Source organism: Salvia miltiorrhiza, unplaced genomic scaffold, assembly GCF_028751815.1.
Source record: "Salvia miltiorrhiza cultivar Shanhuang (shh) unplaced genomic scaffold, IMPLAD_Smil_shh original_scaffold_381, whole genome shotgun sequence".
NCBI classification, from domain to species: domain Eukaryota; kingdom Viridiplantae; phylum Streptophyta; class Magnoliopsida; order Lamiales; family Lamiaceae; genus Salvia; species Salvia miltiorrhiza.
In genome coordinates this window covers 31,819-50,113 of record NW_026651537.1, presented here as the reverse complement: position 1 = coordinate 50,113, position 18,295 = coordinate 31,819, and the positions used below count along the sequence as shown (strand labels likewise).

The window sequence follows — 18,295 nt, the reverse complement described above, 5'->3', positions numbered from 1 at the left end:
AGCTGAAGAAAAAGGGGAGATGTCTAATTTGGAGAAAACGATGGAGAAGAGCATGAATGAACTCAAAGAACTTCTATCGGGTTTGACTATACCGAAGAAGATTCGCCAGTGTGGCCTTTGCGATGCCACTGGACACCAATCTGAAAATTGTCCAAATTTTGGTGAAGATATTGTTGATGTCAATGACATGATGGGAATCCACGAAAGTACGATCCTTATGCAAATACTTACAATCCGGGGTGGAGGGATCACCCCAACTTTCGGTGGAAGCAAGATGGTCAGCCCCAGCAGCAGAACAATATGGGCGTACCAATGCAACGTCCTCAGTATAATCAGAACCAGCATCAACAACAGTACCAGTTAGGACCACCTCAACATCACAACCAGAATCAGCAACAACCTCCTTACCAACCCCCACATCGGAGAGCACCTTGGGAGGAAGCAATTGAAAGCATGGCTAAGGAGAGCGAGAAGTTTCGCAATGAAATTCGAGCCGGCATGAACCAAACTAACCAGCAAATTAGTCATTTGACTAAGGCAGTGGCCAAACTAGAGGAGAACGCTGGTAAACTTCCAGCCATGGGAATCAACCCCAGAGAGCATGCCCAAGTGGTGTTAACCGAATTTCCTGAGGGGGAAGAAAAGGAGGAAGAATTATTAGCGGAGGCTGAATTGCTTCGAGGAGGCTGGAATAAGAACGGAAAAGGTCCAACTGATGAACAAGCTGGAGGTAGCGACCCAACCGAAGCACCTTACCCAGGACGCCTGAAACAGAAAGCAAGAGAGAAAGAAGCAAGTGAAATGATGAAGATGTTTCAAAAGGTTGAGTTGAGCGTACCTTTACTCGATGCCATCAGGCAAATTCCTAAATATGCTAAATTCTTGAAAGACCTTTGTTCAAGAAAAGTCAAAATGGAGGAAGAGGTCCGCTACGTGATGGGAGAAAGTGTCTCGGCGGTGATCCAACGGAAGCTCCCCACTAAGCGAAAGGATCCAGGGATGTTTACCATTCCATGCAACATAGGAGGAACCAACATGGACAAGGCAATGATGGATCTAGGGGCCTCCATTAATGTGATGCCATTGGCTGTGTACAAGAGATTGAATGTTGGCGAGATGAGGAACACCCGTGTGGTCATACAGTTGGCTGACAGGTCCAACGCTTACCCTGAAGGAGTAGTGGAGGACGTACTGATCAAGGTTGGAGATTTGATTTTCCCAGCAGACTTCTATGTTCTGGATACCGGACCTGAAACTGGAGAGAATGCCATACTATTGGGAAGGCCGTTCATGATGACTGCCGGAACCAAGATCGATATGAAAACCGAAATATTAACATGTGAGTTTGACGGAGTTCAAGTGGAATTCAATATCTATGAGACCATGAAGCGGAAACAAGCAATGGAGACGGTGGACATGATCGATGTATTCGAACCTTTGGTGCAAGAACAAGGAATCACTTTCGGTTCCAGGGATACCACAGAGAAGGTGATTCAGTATGGTCTAACGGATCGGGATGCCGAGCATATGGAGGACGATGAAATGAAGGAAGCTATCATGGAGCTCTACTCCCTCAGAGAAAGCACCTTGGAAGCCGAGGTGGAGGTGGACCAGAAGATCAAGGGATTAATCCAGGAAGTCTATCTAGCTGGAGGAGCAGAGACAAGCAAACCGGAGTTATTGGCTCGGTATGGGCAGAACGAAAAGCTGCTACCTTCAATCCAGAAAGCACCCGTTTTGGAGCTCAAACAATTACCTAAGCATTTACAATATGCTTATCTGGGACCAGAAGAGACGCTACCAGTCATCATCAGTTCTGATCTAACTGTCGTACAGCAAGAGCGATTGGTCAGAGTATTACGAGAAAACAGGGAAGCCATCGGTTGGACCCTAGCTGATATTAAAGGCATCAGTCCTACGGAGTGCATGCATCACATTTACCTTGAAGAGGGAGCCAAACCCGTTCGGGACTCTCAAAGGAAGATGAACCCGGTCATGAAAGAGGTAGTGCTGAAAGAAATTCTCAAGCTGTTGGAATTGGGAATCATCTACCCCATATCCGATAGCCAATGGGTGAGTCCAGTCCATGTCGTACCGAAGAAGTCAGGGATACAGGTTGTAGAGAATGATCAAGGCGAGCTTGTGCCCACCCGTTTGCAAACTGGATGGAGAGTTTGCATTGATTATAGGAAGCTGAATGATGCAACCAGGAAGGACCACTTTCCACTGCCCTTTATCGACCAGATGTTGGAAAGGTTGGCCGGTAACGCCTATTACTATTTTCTAGACGGATACTCCGGATACATGCAAATTTTTGTGGCACATGAGGACCAGGAGAAAACCACTTTCACCTGCGTATTTGGGACATTCGCATACCGGAGAATGCCGTTCGGACTCTGCAACGCACCGGGAACTTTTCAACGGTGTATGATGAGCATCTTCTCCGACCTATTGGAGAATTGCATTGAAGTCTTCATGGACGATTTCACTGTGTATGGTAGCTCTTTCGACACATGTTTAAAACACCTAGAACTCGTCTTGAAAAGATGTGTGGAGAAGAGCTTGGTCCTCAATTATGAAAAATGCCATTTTATGGTGAGAGAAGGAATAGTGCTCGGGCACGTGATTTCAGAAAGGGGAATTGAAGTGGACAAGGCGAAAGTTGATTCCATCGCCAAATTACCCTACCCGACAACCGTAAAGCACATACGGGCATTCCTCGGCCATGCAGGCTTCTACCGGCGATTTATCAAGGACTTCGCCAAGATTGCCCAGCCCATGACCAGACTTCTCCAACAAGACGTGCCGTTTGAGTTCGACGAGGATTGTAAGGAGGCATTCACAATTCTGAGAAGCAAGCTGGTGTCAGCCCCCATTATTCAACCTCCAGTATGGGATTTACCGTTCGAAATCATGTGTGATGCCAGCAACCATGCAGTTGGAGCAGTACTAGGACAGAAGAAAGGCAAGGAGAGTTGCGTGATCTATTACGCATCCAAAACACTGAATCCGGCACAGTCCAGCTATACCACTACTGAGAAAGAACTCCTGGCGGTGGTATTTGCCATAGAGAAGTTTCGATCCTACCTTTTGGGAACGAAGGCGGTGGTCTACACGGATCATGCCGCGTTGAAGTACTTGATGGCCAAGAAGGAATCCAAACCTCGACTCATCAGGTGGATTTTGCTACTACAAGAGTTCAATATAGAGATAAGGGACAAGAAAGGAGCTGCAAACCTTGTGGCAGACCATTTGAGCAGGTTGCAACTGGAGGAGGATGACGGTATGCCCATTACCGATACGTTTCCAGACGAAAAACTTTATTCCATGAGCATCCTGGAGGATGAAGAAGAACTATATGCTCTGTGAGATAGTAGTGAAGTTGAGATTTTCTCTCACTAGAATTGGTGCTCTCACCTCTCTCTAGACTTCACTCACTCTCTCTCTCTTCAAAATTCCTACGGAAACATCTAACCCACTTGAAATCTCACGGAAATTACTCTCTCTTTCTTCACGGAGATCAGCGTATCTAATCCACCAAAGAAGTCAAAATCTAATAAAGTGCTGAAGTATAATCCGGCTGAGCGAAATCTTCATTGCCGAGGAATTTCGGGGGTTCCCCCCCCGATTCGACGTAGGGCCCGTCTCCTCCCCCATTGTTTCTCTGATCGGAGAACCACTCCGGAGCAACCCTCGAAATCCCTCAAGCGGCCGACTGACCAGAAGTCAAGGGTTAAATTGCAACAGCGGAACTTTTCTGGTCTGAATCGAAGTTGGAATCCAGCGGTAAGGTAGGGTTTTGACGATTGGTTCCTCTGAAATCTGAGTAAGGGGTTATTACCGCGGCGGAACCTTGAACCTCCTGGATTTCTTGATTGGTTTGGGTATTTTGTTCTGTGATTGCTCTCTTTTTTCTGGGTCTGAGGTAATCGCTTGAAAAGGTGAATCAGAAATCACGGTGGAAGTCTGAGTACGCCGAATTTTTTTTTTATTTTTGGTTGAATCTTGTTTGCTGTGGAAATTTCTTAAATTGTTAAACTGAGTTTGTGACGTTTTCTCTTGATCCTATATACTCAGTATACCGTATAGTTGGGATTTAATTCACTTGCGGAAATTCTGCTCTTAAAATTGTGATTTTCAAGTTCTTAAGTTTTGCTCTATCTACGGAAATCCCTATAAACCGGAAGTCTGAGTACGGTTTAAACTTTGTGCAATCTTAAGGATTCATTAAGAGTAGAAAGAAATCCAAAATCGGAAATCTGAATACGATCCTGCCAATTAATATTTGTTATTCATTTGCATTTTGGGCTGCCTCTCGTCTGTTTCTGTGTTTTTCTGCCAGTGGCTGGTCGGAAAAAGGTGTTCTTGCTGTATTTTTTCAGGTGTTAAACAGAGTTCCGGGAGGTAGCACCACTGTCAATCCGGCGGTGTCACAATCTCCAAAAAACGTTCCGGTGAAGACGAACAGTCTCAAAAGCCCAACGGTAAAATCAGACCTACAGATCAAACGGTAGACCTATCGATAGAGTAAGCGGAGTCTTTTTGAATCCCCAACCAAAACACGCGGTTACTCTAATTCAGTCCCTAAGTTCTTTAATCTGATTTAATTATTATCCTAATTAAGTCTATTCCCTCTCAAATTGAACGCGGGAGGGATTAATTTCTGGTGCTATTGTTATCTGGTGTGTTTTGATCTTTTGTCTACAGCTGTGTTACACGTGTACCAGAGGACCTACTCATTACTCATAAAAAAAAAAAAAAAAGGGGAGATTTGAAACTGAATTGGGCTCGGCTCTGCTATTGTTTTCTGGGCCGAAAATTTTTAATAATTTTCTAGGGCCCAAAGCAGCAACCCACCCTACTCAAATCAACTTTGGGCTAACATAATATGGCGCACACAATCATCTCCTCAGGCAAAGGAAACGAGAAAGGAGGGAACCCTACAAAGGTACCGGCGAATGAGAAACAAAAGGCAAAGTCACAGGATGAAGGCCCTCCACCACGCGCATCATACAAGGATAAAGCTTTACAGATCAACCTGCCATTTCTCCCAGTTGGGGGAGACTTACTATCTGCTGGAAAAGACTTCTTTAACTCTCTGGCATTAGCAGGTACCCCTCCTCCTCAAACGGATGAAAACTTTCTCGAGTTCCTCGATGAAGAAACACGGAAAGCCCGTTTGAAACACATGGGAATGGAATCTGATCCCAATCCTGGTAATGAAAATCAAGATCTGCATACTTGTTCCCAAGAACTGGAAACAGAGTCTGCTGCCAAACCAAAAATGACCAATGCAGACACACGCCCATGGCGTGGCTCACCTTGGGTACGAAACATGGGGAACTTCAAGGAGGAGGTGTCCCTCTCACAAGAAAAACTCAGCCTCCCCAAAGTCGAACCAAATGTCATCGGTGACACCCTCATCCTTGACTCATCTGATTATATTCCTACTTACATGTCTTGGGGATATTGTCTGCTGGGTTTTTTTGTAGGTAAACTTCCCCGTAAGGCACAGGTGCTGCACTTGGCTAGCCGATGGCCGAAGATTCCCAAAACATCCTTCCATGATGCAGGATGGGTCATCTTCGCTTTCGAGCACGACGAGGATAGAGAGCTTGTCTACAAGAGAGGATACCGTGAAATTGATGGAGCTAAATTATCTTTGTGCCTACTGCCTAAGAACTTTTCGTTTGACCCTGCTGCGCTGAAAAAGTTTGCAGTTTGGGGCTGTTTACCAAATCTCCCACTCGAGCTTTGGAATGAAAAGGCTATCGCAAAAATCGCTGCCATTAACGGAACTCCAATCTGCGTTGATGAAAGCACCTTTTATAAAGAACAAGTCTCAGGGCCCCGATTCCAAATTGAGGCTGATGCTACTAAACCTGCAAAAAGGAGTATCATCCTTCAACTTCCTGATGGATCGAAGTTTAATCAGCAGATTAAATTTGATCTTTTCCCTAAACTATGCTCCTTTTGTGCTAAACTTGGACATCTTGAGAATGACTGCAGGTTCAAGAAGGGAGAATTGGAAAGACCTAAGCCTAAAACAGCTAAGGACTACAAAAACGAAGAGCACCCAACTACTGACGAAGGCTGGAAAAGAGTTACATACAGGAAGGGCCGTAGCAGATCACGGCACCAATTTACAAGTGCTGCTCCTAATCACAGGTCTAGGACAAGAGGACCAACACAAAAACCACAACCCAGTGGTCATACTATACATAGGCCGAGGCATGTTTATGTCCCCAAGGAAGGCCAACCTCAAACACAAAAGATATCTGAAGCTTCTGCAACAACTGTCAATGCGCATATCAGATTCCCAAAAACTCCTACCCCGCCACCTTCTCCCAAACGTATCGAGGAAGAAGTCCTTGAGGGTGTAGTGGAGGATTGGAACGATATTGATGATGGTGAATTGGCAAACGCATTTGAGGAGAAGCTAACCCACACTCAAGAAGAGCTAGTAACTGCTCCAATAGATACTACCACCACAGTGGCAGATCTATCGGCCCAAAAATTGGTAAATGAAAGCTCTAACCCTTCTCAAGATATTACTCAATGCGCTAACATGGCAGGTTCGAGTAACGGAACATCAAAGGGCCAGCCTACTGTCATAGCTATTGAACAGACGCAGCCTGACAAAGGAACTGCCGTCACCACAGGAACAAAAGGAGTTGAGCAAAATACTGATCCAGCCTTTGATAAGAATAAGTTGAGCCTGCTCCAAAATAAAAACAACAAGAAAAAGAAAGCCTCTACGCCGGGTAAAACTGGTAAGGGAAGAGGTAACAAACTCCATTAACTCCTCTCATGATTGGAGCTATATGGAACATACGGGGCCTGCATAAACCCCATAAACATGCAGCAGTTGTTGAATTGCTTAGGATTCATAAACTAGACTTCTTAGGATTGTTAGAAACTAAACTTAATGAAAATAAAATTGAAAAAATTATGAAAAAAGTTCTGCCACTTTGGAGTTATGCTCATAATTTTGAAATTATTAAAGGTGGACGCATTCTTGTGCTTTGGAACCCAACTAGTGTTACTGCTACTGTTATTCAAAAAGATGCACAACACCTTGCTTTGGAACTTAAATGCCGGAAAACGAATAAGACTTTCTGTTTAACTCTTGTATACGCCTTTAATACACTTGTTAACAGAAGACCTCTGTGGAAGGTTCTAGTTTCTCTTGGTGTGCAGAATATACCTACTCTTATCGCAGGGGACTTTAACAACATAAGGGACCCCTCTGAAAAAACTGGAGGTACCCCTCCCACATTGAGGGAATACCGTGAATTTGCAGATGCGTGTATTGCGGGCGGGCTTGAAGACACACCCTCTAAAGGCTGCCTATTTACATGGACTAACACCACTTGTTATTCCAAAATTGATAGAGTTATGAGTAATAATGCTTGGCTAGTGGAAGGGCTGTTCTGCCACACTCAATTCTTAACCAGGGGAGTACATTCTGATCATTCAGCCTCAATTATTCATTTGTTGGATAATAATGTTCAGCACTTTCATCGACCCTTCAAATTTTTCAATTTCTGGTTACAGCACCCATCTTTCCACAACTTGGTGGAGGAAAATTGGGGAACACAGCAGGAAGAAAGAGCACAATTCAGGATCATGCGGAAACTAGAAAAGCTGCAAGGAGTACTCCGGAACTTCAATTACAAAGAATGCTCCCACCTTATGGAAAGAGCACAAACTGCTAGAGCACAATTGAAAGCTATTCAAAGTAGATTGGACGTTGACCCTACAAATGCTGAACTTAAAGATGAAGAAAAATTGGCCAGAAAACAGGCCCTAAATCTGGACTTGGCGGAGAAGGACTTCCTTAAACAAAAAGCAAAATGCCAACATTTGAACTTCGCCGACAAAAATTCCAAATACTTCTTCTCTATGATTAAGAAAAGAATTTCCACTAATACTATCTCTTTCTTATGCAAGGATAACGGTGAAGACACCTTCAACATGCCGGAGATCATCGATCTTATCTCATCCTTTTATGGAGATCTCCTGGGCACCGAAGTCATGGCAGACCAAATTGAAACAAAAGTCTTTGAAGAAGGCCCGATACTAAAAGAACAAGATAGGAACGCTATGATTGCAGGTGTCACGGAAAAAGAAATAAAGGAGGCCCTTTGGGACATCGACAATGACAAAGCCCCAGGACCCGATGGCTTCTCATCGGCCTTCTTCAAAAAGGAATGGGAAACTGTAAAAACAGATGTGGTCGAGGCAGTCCAAGAATTTTTCAATTATGGATTAATCTTGAAAGAGCTCAACCACACCATCATATCTCTTATTCCCAAGACAGCCCATAACCCTACAGCTGCGGATTTCAGGCCAATTGCGTGTACTAACGTGCTGTACAAAGTCATCACAAAAATCCTTACTAACAGGATGCTCTCTTCCCTTGAATATTTAATTCATCCTTCTCAATCAGCATTTGTAAAAGGGCGTACAATCACTGATAATATTTTTTTGGCACAGGAGCTTATCCGCAAATATGAAAGGAAACGAGTCTCTCCAAGATGCATGCTAAAAATCGACCTTCAAAAGGCGTACGACTCGATCTCTTGGAGTTTCCTGGATAAAGCTCTCACAGGATTGGGTTTCCATCCCGCCTTTATACAATGGGTTATGACGTGCGTTACATCACCAAGTTATACCATCTCCATAAATGGAGGGCATCATAACTTCATCCAAGGCAAGAGAGGCCTCAGACAGGGAGATCCAATGTCCCCCTCACTGTTTCTATTTTGTATGGAGTATCTCTCGAGGCTCCTACAACTAAGAACAAGAGAAAGGGAGTTCAACTTTCACCCTAGATGTGACAAACTCAAAATTACCCACTTAGCGTTTGCCGACGACCTTCTCCTCTTTGGGAGAGGGGATGTAGGCTCAATGAAAATACTTGCTGACACTTTGAATGAGTTTGCAGGAGCCTCAGGACTCAAGATTAACAAGAACAAATCACAAATCTTTCTTGGAGGAGTGCAAGAACAGGACAAAAAGGAGATACTGGAGCTATTTGGATTCGCAACAGGAACTCTACCCATTAAATACTTGGGAATCCCATTAGCTTCAAAAAAGCTTCTTTCTTGTCAATATGAGCCATTAATTAGGAAAATTTCAGAATCAATCTCAAAATGGTCTAATATTAATCTCTCAATTGCAGGACGCCTCGAACTTACTAGATCTATCCTACAAGGGGTGGAGTGCTATTGGCTCCAAATCTTCCCCCTACCATCTGTAGTCATTGATCGTATCACCAAGATTGTAAGGAGGTTTGTTTGGGGATCAAAAACGAGTCCGGTTGCGTGGAGAAAAGTCTGTCGACCTAAGGAAGAAGGTGGCCTGGCTATACGCAACCTTAGCACCTGGAACCAAGCTCTACTTATCAAAAATCTCTGGAACATTCACTCGAAAGCTGAATCCCTCTGGATTCAATGGATCCATACAGAGTATATTAAAAATAGGGATTTTTGGACCCTCACAGCACACCACACCGACTCCCCACTGCTCAAAAATCTTGTCCATGTCAGAGACCTGCTTGTGGAACAAAATGAAAAGCAAATTCAAACTGCCCAACAACAACTTGCAGAGTGGGCAGGAAAAAATCTGGTGGCGGAAGCATACGAATGCTTTCGAAAAAAAGGAGAAAAACTCTACTGGCATAAGGCAATTTGGAAAAGCTTCGTCCCACCAAGATGTTCTATCACCCTTTGGCTAGCTTTACAAGCTAGGCTTAAGACTGTGGATAGATTAGAGGGAATTTCCAAATTGTGTTCCATTTGCAACACTTTGAATGAAACTCATGAGCATCTTTTCTTTAAATGTGTAGGTACAAAGAAGGTTTGGGATACCCTCAGAGAGTGGTTGCACATTAGACAACAAATGACCACAATCCCGAGTGCCATCAAGTATCTCATGCAAAAGAAAAAAGGATCTGCCATTCTCCAGAAGGCGAAAATCCTAACACTTGCGATGGCAGTTAACCACATTTGGTTTGCAAGAAATAAACTTATTTTTGAGAAAGAACCTTTTGTGGAAAGTAAGATAACCTATAACATACAATGCGATATTTATCGGTGCTTAAACGAAATATATCCCCCTGAGGTTGTACGTGCCCATCTCGAATGGAATGGAGCTGCTATCCCTCTGCACACAAGAGATAATCGGGATCATAATGAAGATATAACAGAATTGATTGATGACTTGGACGAATATATCGGGTAAATCTACTCCTCTACCTGAAATTTGATTATTGCCTAGAATTGCCAATGCTTTCAATCCTTTTCCTCCTGTTGTTGCTTGTCTACTTCCTTTAGATGATCTCAAAACTGTTGGTAAACACAAGAAACAAGGGAGGCCTAGGCAAATTCAAGAACTTGCAGCCTGGTTCTGTTTTGCGGAAAACCGTCAAGGGGAGGTGGTATTGAACAACAGAAAAACAGCAATGGCGGTTGCTCATCACCTTGCCACATGAAGATTTCAAAGTTCTACTCCATTAACCTCACTCTTTGGAAGGATTGTACAGCAGTTCGAGTACAGTATGGTCTTACTACTGCTTAGTCGAAAACGCTGAAGTCTTAATACTTAAAAAAAAAAAAAAAAAAATAGCAATTGGATCAGGTGTGTTCCTCCAAATTCTCTTAATTACTTTGAACCTATACCTGCTTTTGATCTTGTGCTGCTATGCTTCACAGGGGCTCCAGCTCGTTTCCTGGAGGTTTTGGAGAATTTCAACCAGTGGCCTTTGCTGAACACCACACATCCACTGATCCAACTCCTCTGCTGCTGATGAATGCGATGCTATCCAAGTGTACCGGTTGCCTTGTTGGCCTTTGGCAATCTTGAGACTTTTGTTGGCCACCTGAACTGTACCTGTTACCTGCTGCTGCTGGACTTGATGCTATTTTTTGCTGCATTTTCCTTGGTGTGCTGCTGCTGTCAGTTTCGCTGAGCAATGCTGCAAAGTTCGGCCTCAAATCTAAGCTAGAGGATAGCCTAAACCCCGAAACAGAAATGATCATTGACCACTACAAGCATGATCCATTGAAATATGAAATTTGTTAATACTTACTTGCCTAGTACTTGTATTCCTTTGTAATTTTGTAAAGGCAATGTAATTGATAGTTTTTTGGGGTACCTTCTCTAAAGGTTTCCCTCCCCACTCACCCGCCCCTGCCTATCTCACTTGAGATTGGGAGTTTTGTGGCATCTGTCCCCCACTTGGGTATACCCAAGGTTTTTGTGTACATCTTTTTTCGTTATTTATATACGATGTCTTTTCATCAAAAAAAAAAGAACTATATGCTCTAACCAAGCAGGAGCCTTGGTATGCGGATATAGCTAACTATCTGATTACCAAAGAGTTACCGTCGGGATTGTCAAGGTTCAAACAACAGAAGTTACTTGCGCAAGCACGCTACTATTACTGGGAGGACCCATATCTCTGGAAAATTGGAGCAGATCAAGTCATACGAAGATGCATACCTGAGGATGAGCATGCCCGAATAATGGACATGTGTCATGGAACGGCAAATAGCGGACACTTTGGAGGAAAGCGCACGGCCCACAGAATTTTGGAGAGTGGATTCTACTGGCCCACCATATTTGCGGACACAAGAAAATGGGTACAGAGCTGCCCGAAGTGCCAGATGACTGGAGGTATTACCGCAAAGGATGAAATGCCACAAGTCCCAATCATGCCGGTCGAAGTTTTCGACGTATGGGGGATTGACTTTATGGGACCCTTCCCAAAGTCAAAGAACTACGAATACATTCTGGTGGCAGTAGATTACGTATCAAAGTGGGTTGAAGCTAAAGCAACCACAAGTAATGATGCTCATACCGTAGCAGGTTTCCTGAAGGAGCAAGTGTTCGGGAGATATGGTATACCCAAAATTTTAATCAGTGACCAAGGGTCGCATTTCTGCAATGCCATTATCAGAGCGCTAACCAAGAAAATGGGGGTGACACACAAGGTCACCACTGCATACCACCCCCAAGCAAATGGCCAGGCCAAGATTTCCAACAGGGAGATAAAGAGTATCCTGGAAAAGGTGGTGCACCCCAACCGTAAGGACTGGAGTGACCATCTAGGTGATGCGTTATGGGCATACAGGACTGCTTTCAAGACACCCATTGGAATGTCCCCGTTTCGCCTACTTTATGGCAAAAGATGTCACTTACCCGTGGAAATTGAACACAAGGCGTACTGGGCAATCAAGCTAATCAACCTCAGTATGACCCTAGCTGGAGAAACAAGGAAACTGCAACTGAGTGAGTTGGAGGAACTGCGGTTGGAGGCTTACGACAATGCGGTGCTCTATAAGGAGCGAACCAGAAGGATCCATGATGCCAAGATCAGGAAGAAGGAATTCTTAGTGGGACAGAAGGTCCTACTCTTCAACTCACGTTTCAAGATGATGGCTGGAAAACTTCGCTCAAAATGGTCAGGAGCATTCGTGATCAAAGAAATTTTTTTAAACGGAAGCATTGAAGTATATGATCACAATGGAGTTGATACATTCGTGGTGAATGGGCACCGCCTCAAGCCCTATCACGAGCTTGCTGAAATAGAAAAGGAGAAGGAGGAGTGCTACCTTCTCGACCCTGAGTACGAGTGAAGAGAGAAGGGAGGTCGAGCTCAAGACGGGAAACAAGAGCGCTTGCTGGGAGGCAACCCAGCGTGGTTATTTCGGTATGATCTATACCGAATTTTCTTTTCTTCTCTTTTCCTTTAAGTTGTTTGTTCTTTTTTTTTTTTTGGATGCACTAACTTGCAGGTAAGACGGGCCGAGATAATGGGAAGGAGGCCCAGAGGTTGATCCGAGCCCACTTTGCGTTGCAAAGTGTGTAGGTGGAGAGCTAGGGTTTGGAACGGTCTGGGAGAGGGCTTACGCAGGGAAATGACGCAAGCGTGTCAGGGGCAGGCGGCGATGTGACTGCAACCCTTCGGTTTCCGCAGAAAATTTGAATTTCAAATTTTGGCCATGATTTTTATTTCCTTAAAAATACTTTTTCTGCCATAACCGTCACACTTACCTTCTTCAAGGCCTCAACCCACGATTTTCTTCCCCACGAACCCTAACCTCCGATAACCGCTACACCACGATCACCACTCACCTCAAACCCTAAATTTCCATAATTACTGATCACCCTTCTTAAAGACCAACCTCGCCTCCGAAAATTCCACAAAATCCAAAAACTTCCACACAAATCCTAAATCTTCTTGAGCTCTGCAAATCACAATGGCGAAGACCAAAGGAACAGGCTCCGGAAACACCCAACCACCAAAGAAGAAAAGCACAAAACTTCCACCTCCAAAGCGCACCACAAGGCGAAGCGCTTCGGAGGAAACCTCCACCAAAATCACTGAAGATCCTTTGCTGAAAATCCAGCCCGATGACAGAGGGCGTGCCGAAGTCCTTCAACAAGAGGAGCAAGAAGTAGCAAAAACAGCCGCTGAGGCAACTCAACCGGGAGAAGGAGAGCCCGAGCTCACCCCTCTTGTGAAGAAATCAAAGAAGGGATAGGAGAGCAAAGCAACTCCGGCGCGATCAACTGTCGCGCCACCACCTGTTCAAACTCAACCGCAACCACAAATCCCGGAAACCTCCATGCAGGAAGGAAGGACAGCTTCCGAGGATACGAAAGAGGAAGAACAAGAAGAAGCGGAGGAGGAGAAGAGCGAAGAAGAGAAGGTGGATGAGGAGGAGGCTGATGAAGCAGAGGAAGTTGAGGCAATTCAAGAGAAGGAAGTGGAAATCCCAACACCCCAGTGCAAGAGACCGGGAGTAAAGAGAAAGCTAGATGTTGCAAAGCCCCCACTACCAGTCAAGGCCAAACCGACACAGGCAGGCAGTAAGACCCGAATCAGAGCTGCACAGAGCAAGAAGCCACGGAAACCCACTGCAGTCGAAAAAGGGAAGGCCAAGGAGATGGAAGAGCCAATGGAAGTAGATCCAGAGAGAACCGAGACGGTTGAAAGCTCCAACTCAGAGGATGTGATCGCCCCTGCTAAGCCGGTGACGAGCACACTCACCTCAAAACCCAAGGGCGTCAAGCGCATGGGAGTAGTGCGACTCAGCACTACGGAAACGGTCATACCAAGAGACAGTGAGAGGTATGTCGTCTTAAAAAGCCGGGAGATCACCCCTTGGTATTTTCTGGTGACTGAAGTGTTGGAGAATTTCGGAATAAAAGAGCGGGTGGAGGGATATTTCAAGAACATTGGTTGGGGAAAGATTCTGAAGTGGAATGTGTTGGCATTCAAGAACCTGTCGGAGGAGTTCATGAGCACGGTGGAATTCAAGCCAAAGGGAAATTACTCGGTTGAAACACCAGGTACCCTCCGCTTCCAATTGCGGGGAAAGATGTTCCCTCTGTCCATCAACGACTTGAACATCCACCTGGGGGTAATCGAGGACAAGGAAGTGTATGATGATGAGTACAGGCAAGCCGAGACCATGGCCCCACCGGAGTGGCGCAGTCAGATTGACCAGTACTGGTCCCAACTCTCAACAGGGACCAGGTATGTGAAGAATATTAGCAAATCCAACGAACTCCGCGACCCAGCCTTGCAGATTTGCCATCGTTGGTTAGCCTATAACATCTATGGCCGGATTGAGGGATCCAACGTCGTCACGCAGCAAGAGCTCTTTGTGCTTTGGTGCATGGTGGAGAGAAAGAGGGTGAACTTTGGGTTCGCCGCTGCACTGCAATTTCAGTATGGGGTAACCCATACCAACAAGTATCTCTCCCTATGCCCACTGGTGACCATCTTGGCGAAGAAGCTTGCTAGTTTCGACGAGAAAGCCCCAGATGAGGCGGCTGTGGTAGAAACCCGACTCTTTGATATCGGGAGGCTTGTGCGGTGGCGGATTGTTGAGATGGATGAAGGAGGAGACTACCGTTTGGTCCAACCAGAAGGCAGCTCAGTTCGCCCTGAACCGAAGATTGCACAGGAACAGGAAACGTCTCGCCAAATGAGTGGCGAGATTATCAAGCTGATGACCGAACTGAAGGAAGTCAAGGACGAGCTGATAATATTGGGAGGAGAAGTGGCCACGCTGAGGGATACTGTGGAAGAAGGATTCAAAGCGATGGAAGCTTGCTTTAAGGAAATCAAAGAAATGATGGCTGTGGAGGCGAGATCCTCCGACCAAAATGACTAAGTACTTTCCCCTGAACTCTTAGGTTAGGTTTTATTTTATCTTTTGCTTTTTCTTGTTCTAGCGTCTGTTTTGTCTGTGTTAGAGTCGAGTCCACTTGCATTGTTGATGGTGAAAGATTGTGCATGCTGATTTCTATTCTGGTATGATTGGTGGATTGAGTATGAAATGCATGATGGTAGTTGTGAGGATATTGAGAATACCCCACCGGTGAGATCAGGGCCAAATTGAAAAATGCATGCTTGTGGTGAGAATTTGCTGTGGCTAGGAAATCTTGACTTTGTTTGAGGACTCAATTTTGCTAGTACATGACTTGTATGATTTGGGCACGATTCTTCGACTTAGGGCCCCAGACTATTCTTTGATGTGGAATGAAAATAATCCCTTGTATGCCAACTTGAGCCTAATTCATTCTTTCTTGAGCCATGTTGATGCTATATCTAGGAGAAAGAATCTATGAAGTGAATGAAATGGTGAACAGAGAATTATAAGAAAGAAGAGAAATCTGGGCACAAAAGAAAAATTTGTGAATTAAAATGATTGCCCATCAGAAGAATAAAAAGGGAAATGAACCCCATTGAAGGCGGGGAAATTAAGGGTTGGTTACAGCTGTACTGAATATGTATACTGAGTAAGGGTGATACTGAAATTAACCACTAAACCATATACACCTCACCTTAGCTCCGTATGCCCCATTGCAACCCAACAAAGACCCTTTGATAAGTCATACTAGTGTGCTTAACTTGTAGTCTTCGATCAAATTCTTAGAGGAACTAGCACAGCAAATTATGAGTGTAAACACTTAGCCCGGTGCTTGAGCGAGGAGAGAGACTACCATCACACTTTATGCATAATCATTACTCTGGTTTGTGGTTTGACTGAACTGAATGATGCATGTTGGTATGATCTGACCCCGAAATTTATGCAAGATTTCGTGTCTCTTAGTTTTATTTCTTTTCTTTCACCCCTTTTCGTCCGTGTCTTCTGTGAATCCACCTACATACTTGAGGGCAAGTATGCTTTAAGTGTGTAGGTGTGATGCGTCTTCGACTTTTGGGCCATTTGGCCCTCTTTTTTCCTTTATTTGTGTCAGTTCAGGTCTGTCCAGGGGGAAAACAAAGTTGTGGAAGAAGGAAGATCAGTAGAGCGGAAACGGAAGAAATGCGGTCAGAATGGGCATTACCGAGCCCAGAATGCCAAATCATGTTTGCCAGCATGGAGCTTCGGCCAACAAGTACCTCTCCAATCCAACTTGGAGCATGGGAACCTGGAGTAACCATCTGGTATGAGCCACACCGATAAGAACAGTCAGTCTGATCGTTACCAGAGGAAGCAGACAGCCAGAGCCATAAAAGGAAGGTCAATCTTGGAAATCTCGAAGCGAGTGGAAGAAAGAAGAAGAGACTAGAAGGACCGAAGGGATGGGAAAGGTTGACTAAGTTTGCAGCTGGACGCCATCTTCAATCAGGATCAATCAAAGATCGAGCTAATTAAGGAAAGAAGATCCCGGCGAAGATTTGGAACCGGCGCAGCTAGGGTTAGGTCTCTACCATCCAGCAGTATAAAAGAAGAACAGTGTGCAGCATGCACAACTCTTAGCACCCCGAACATTTTACTCTTCCTCAGTTATTGCTTTTATTCGCCGCGTGTGGCATTCGAAAAACACTTTACATTTCCGTACTTAAATTCCGTCGTGTTGTTACTTTTGGACAAGTTTGAAGGCTTGAAGCCTAGGTATTATTTTATCTATTTCAGTATTTCATTTCGCTCCATCATGAGTTTAATTCTTTTTGCATCTATGAATTTTATTATGTGTGAGTAATCCTTTAGGTGAGGTTTTAGGGGTGGAAATAATTGTTGTTAACATGTAAATATTCGTGAGGCACTTGCTCTTTCGGTTGAATTTCGTGGTTCCGGAAGGATCTGTTCGACATCATGGGCAGTAGAGGCCTAACGGGAGACCCTCGTTCGGTAAAACGCTATCCGTGTCAAGCAAAGGCCAGGGTGTACCGAGGAATAACAACCGGTATACCAGAGACCGAGTAGCTGAGCAATGTCAACAAAAGGCGTTGTAGATCTGAAAGGTGGGGAAAGGCGTTATAGCTGAGCAATGTAAATATTCGTGAGGCACTTGCTCTTTCGGTTGAATTTCGTGGTTCCGGAAGGATCTGTTCGACATCATGGGCAGTAGAGGCCTAACGGGAGACCCTTGTTCGGTAAAACGCTGTCCGTGTCAAGCAAAGGCCAGGGTGTACCGAGGAATAACAACCGGTATACCAGAGACCGAGTAGCTGAGCAATGTCAACAAAAGGCGTTGTAGATCTGAAAGGTGGGGAAAGGATTGATGGGATACACTGTCCTTCCTCAATCTTGGGCTTCTCTAGAAAATATCCATCAACTGTGACGAGGCATAAAGCCATGGTTATCAAACGAGGAAAGCAATCTCGGCGCCGTAGCATGTCTATGACTGGTCGGTCGACAAGGCCGGAAATAGTTGAGTCCAGGAGGCATGTGTCACTCTAGTGCGGAGTTGGGGACCTCGGGAGAGAAGGTTGATGAGGGTCATACTTGGTGAGTAACGGGTATGACTACTATCTAAGGAGAAGTGAAGCACTGCCTTGTGACCGAGGATTGAGTGACCTTCGGACCAAGTGACCACAATGAGATCAACCATCCTATATGTGAAGTGTAAACCCTTGAAACGCCCCGATGTCTTTGGGCCACGCCTTGGGTTTGCATGGATCATAAACGGATCATCAGTGTGCCTATGACCGAAACGAATGTTAACAACAGTTATGACCTAACCGAATAACCTCACCCCTTGTTATTATTGATCTTGTTTATTATTTGTGCAGAATATACAGATTGAGAATTGTGACACCTCAGTTTGTCGTTGGAGAACAAAGTGGTTCCTCACTCCCTGTGGGATTCGACCCTGCGCTTACCGCTAAGACTAAGTTCTTATCGTAAGAAGTAGGAGCGTGTATTGTCCGTATTGGGCTTACACAGGTATTTTGTCCGCACCGCACGACGGGTGCGTGTCATTAATAGCAAAGAGAAAGTTAAGACTAACAACGTGTTCAACTCAAAGGCTATTGCGAAAT

General features: G+C 44.8%; 1 long non-coding RNA gene across 2 annotated transcripts; it reads right to left on the bottom strand.

Moving 5' to 3' along the window:
* Nucleotides 1-9,521: 9,521 nt before the first annotated feature.
* Nucleotides 9,522-11,283, bottom strand: LOC131004331 (uncharacterized). 2 transcript variants are annotated; one of them, XR_009094971.1, is made up of 4 exons: nucleotides 11,096-11,272; nucleotides 10,686-11,019; nucleotides 10,263-10,607; nucleotides 9,522-10,170 (listed from the first exon to the last, which is right to left on the bottom strand). It is a non-coding gene; the product is annotated as an uncharacterized LOC131004331 (long non-coding RNA). The 2 variants fall into 2 exon arrangements; XR_009094970.1 differs by having other exon boundaries at nucleotides 10,686-11,283.
* Between the last annotated feature and the right edge of the window lie 7,012 nt (nucleotides 11,284-18,295).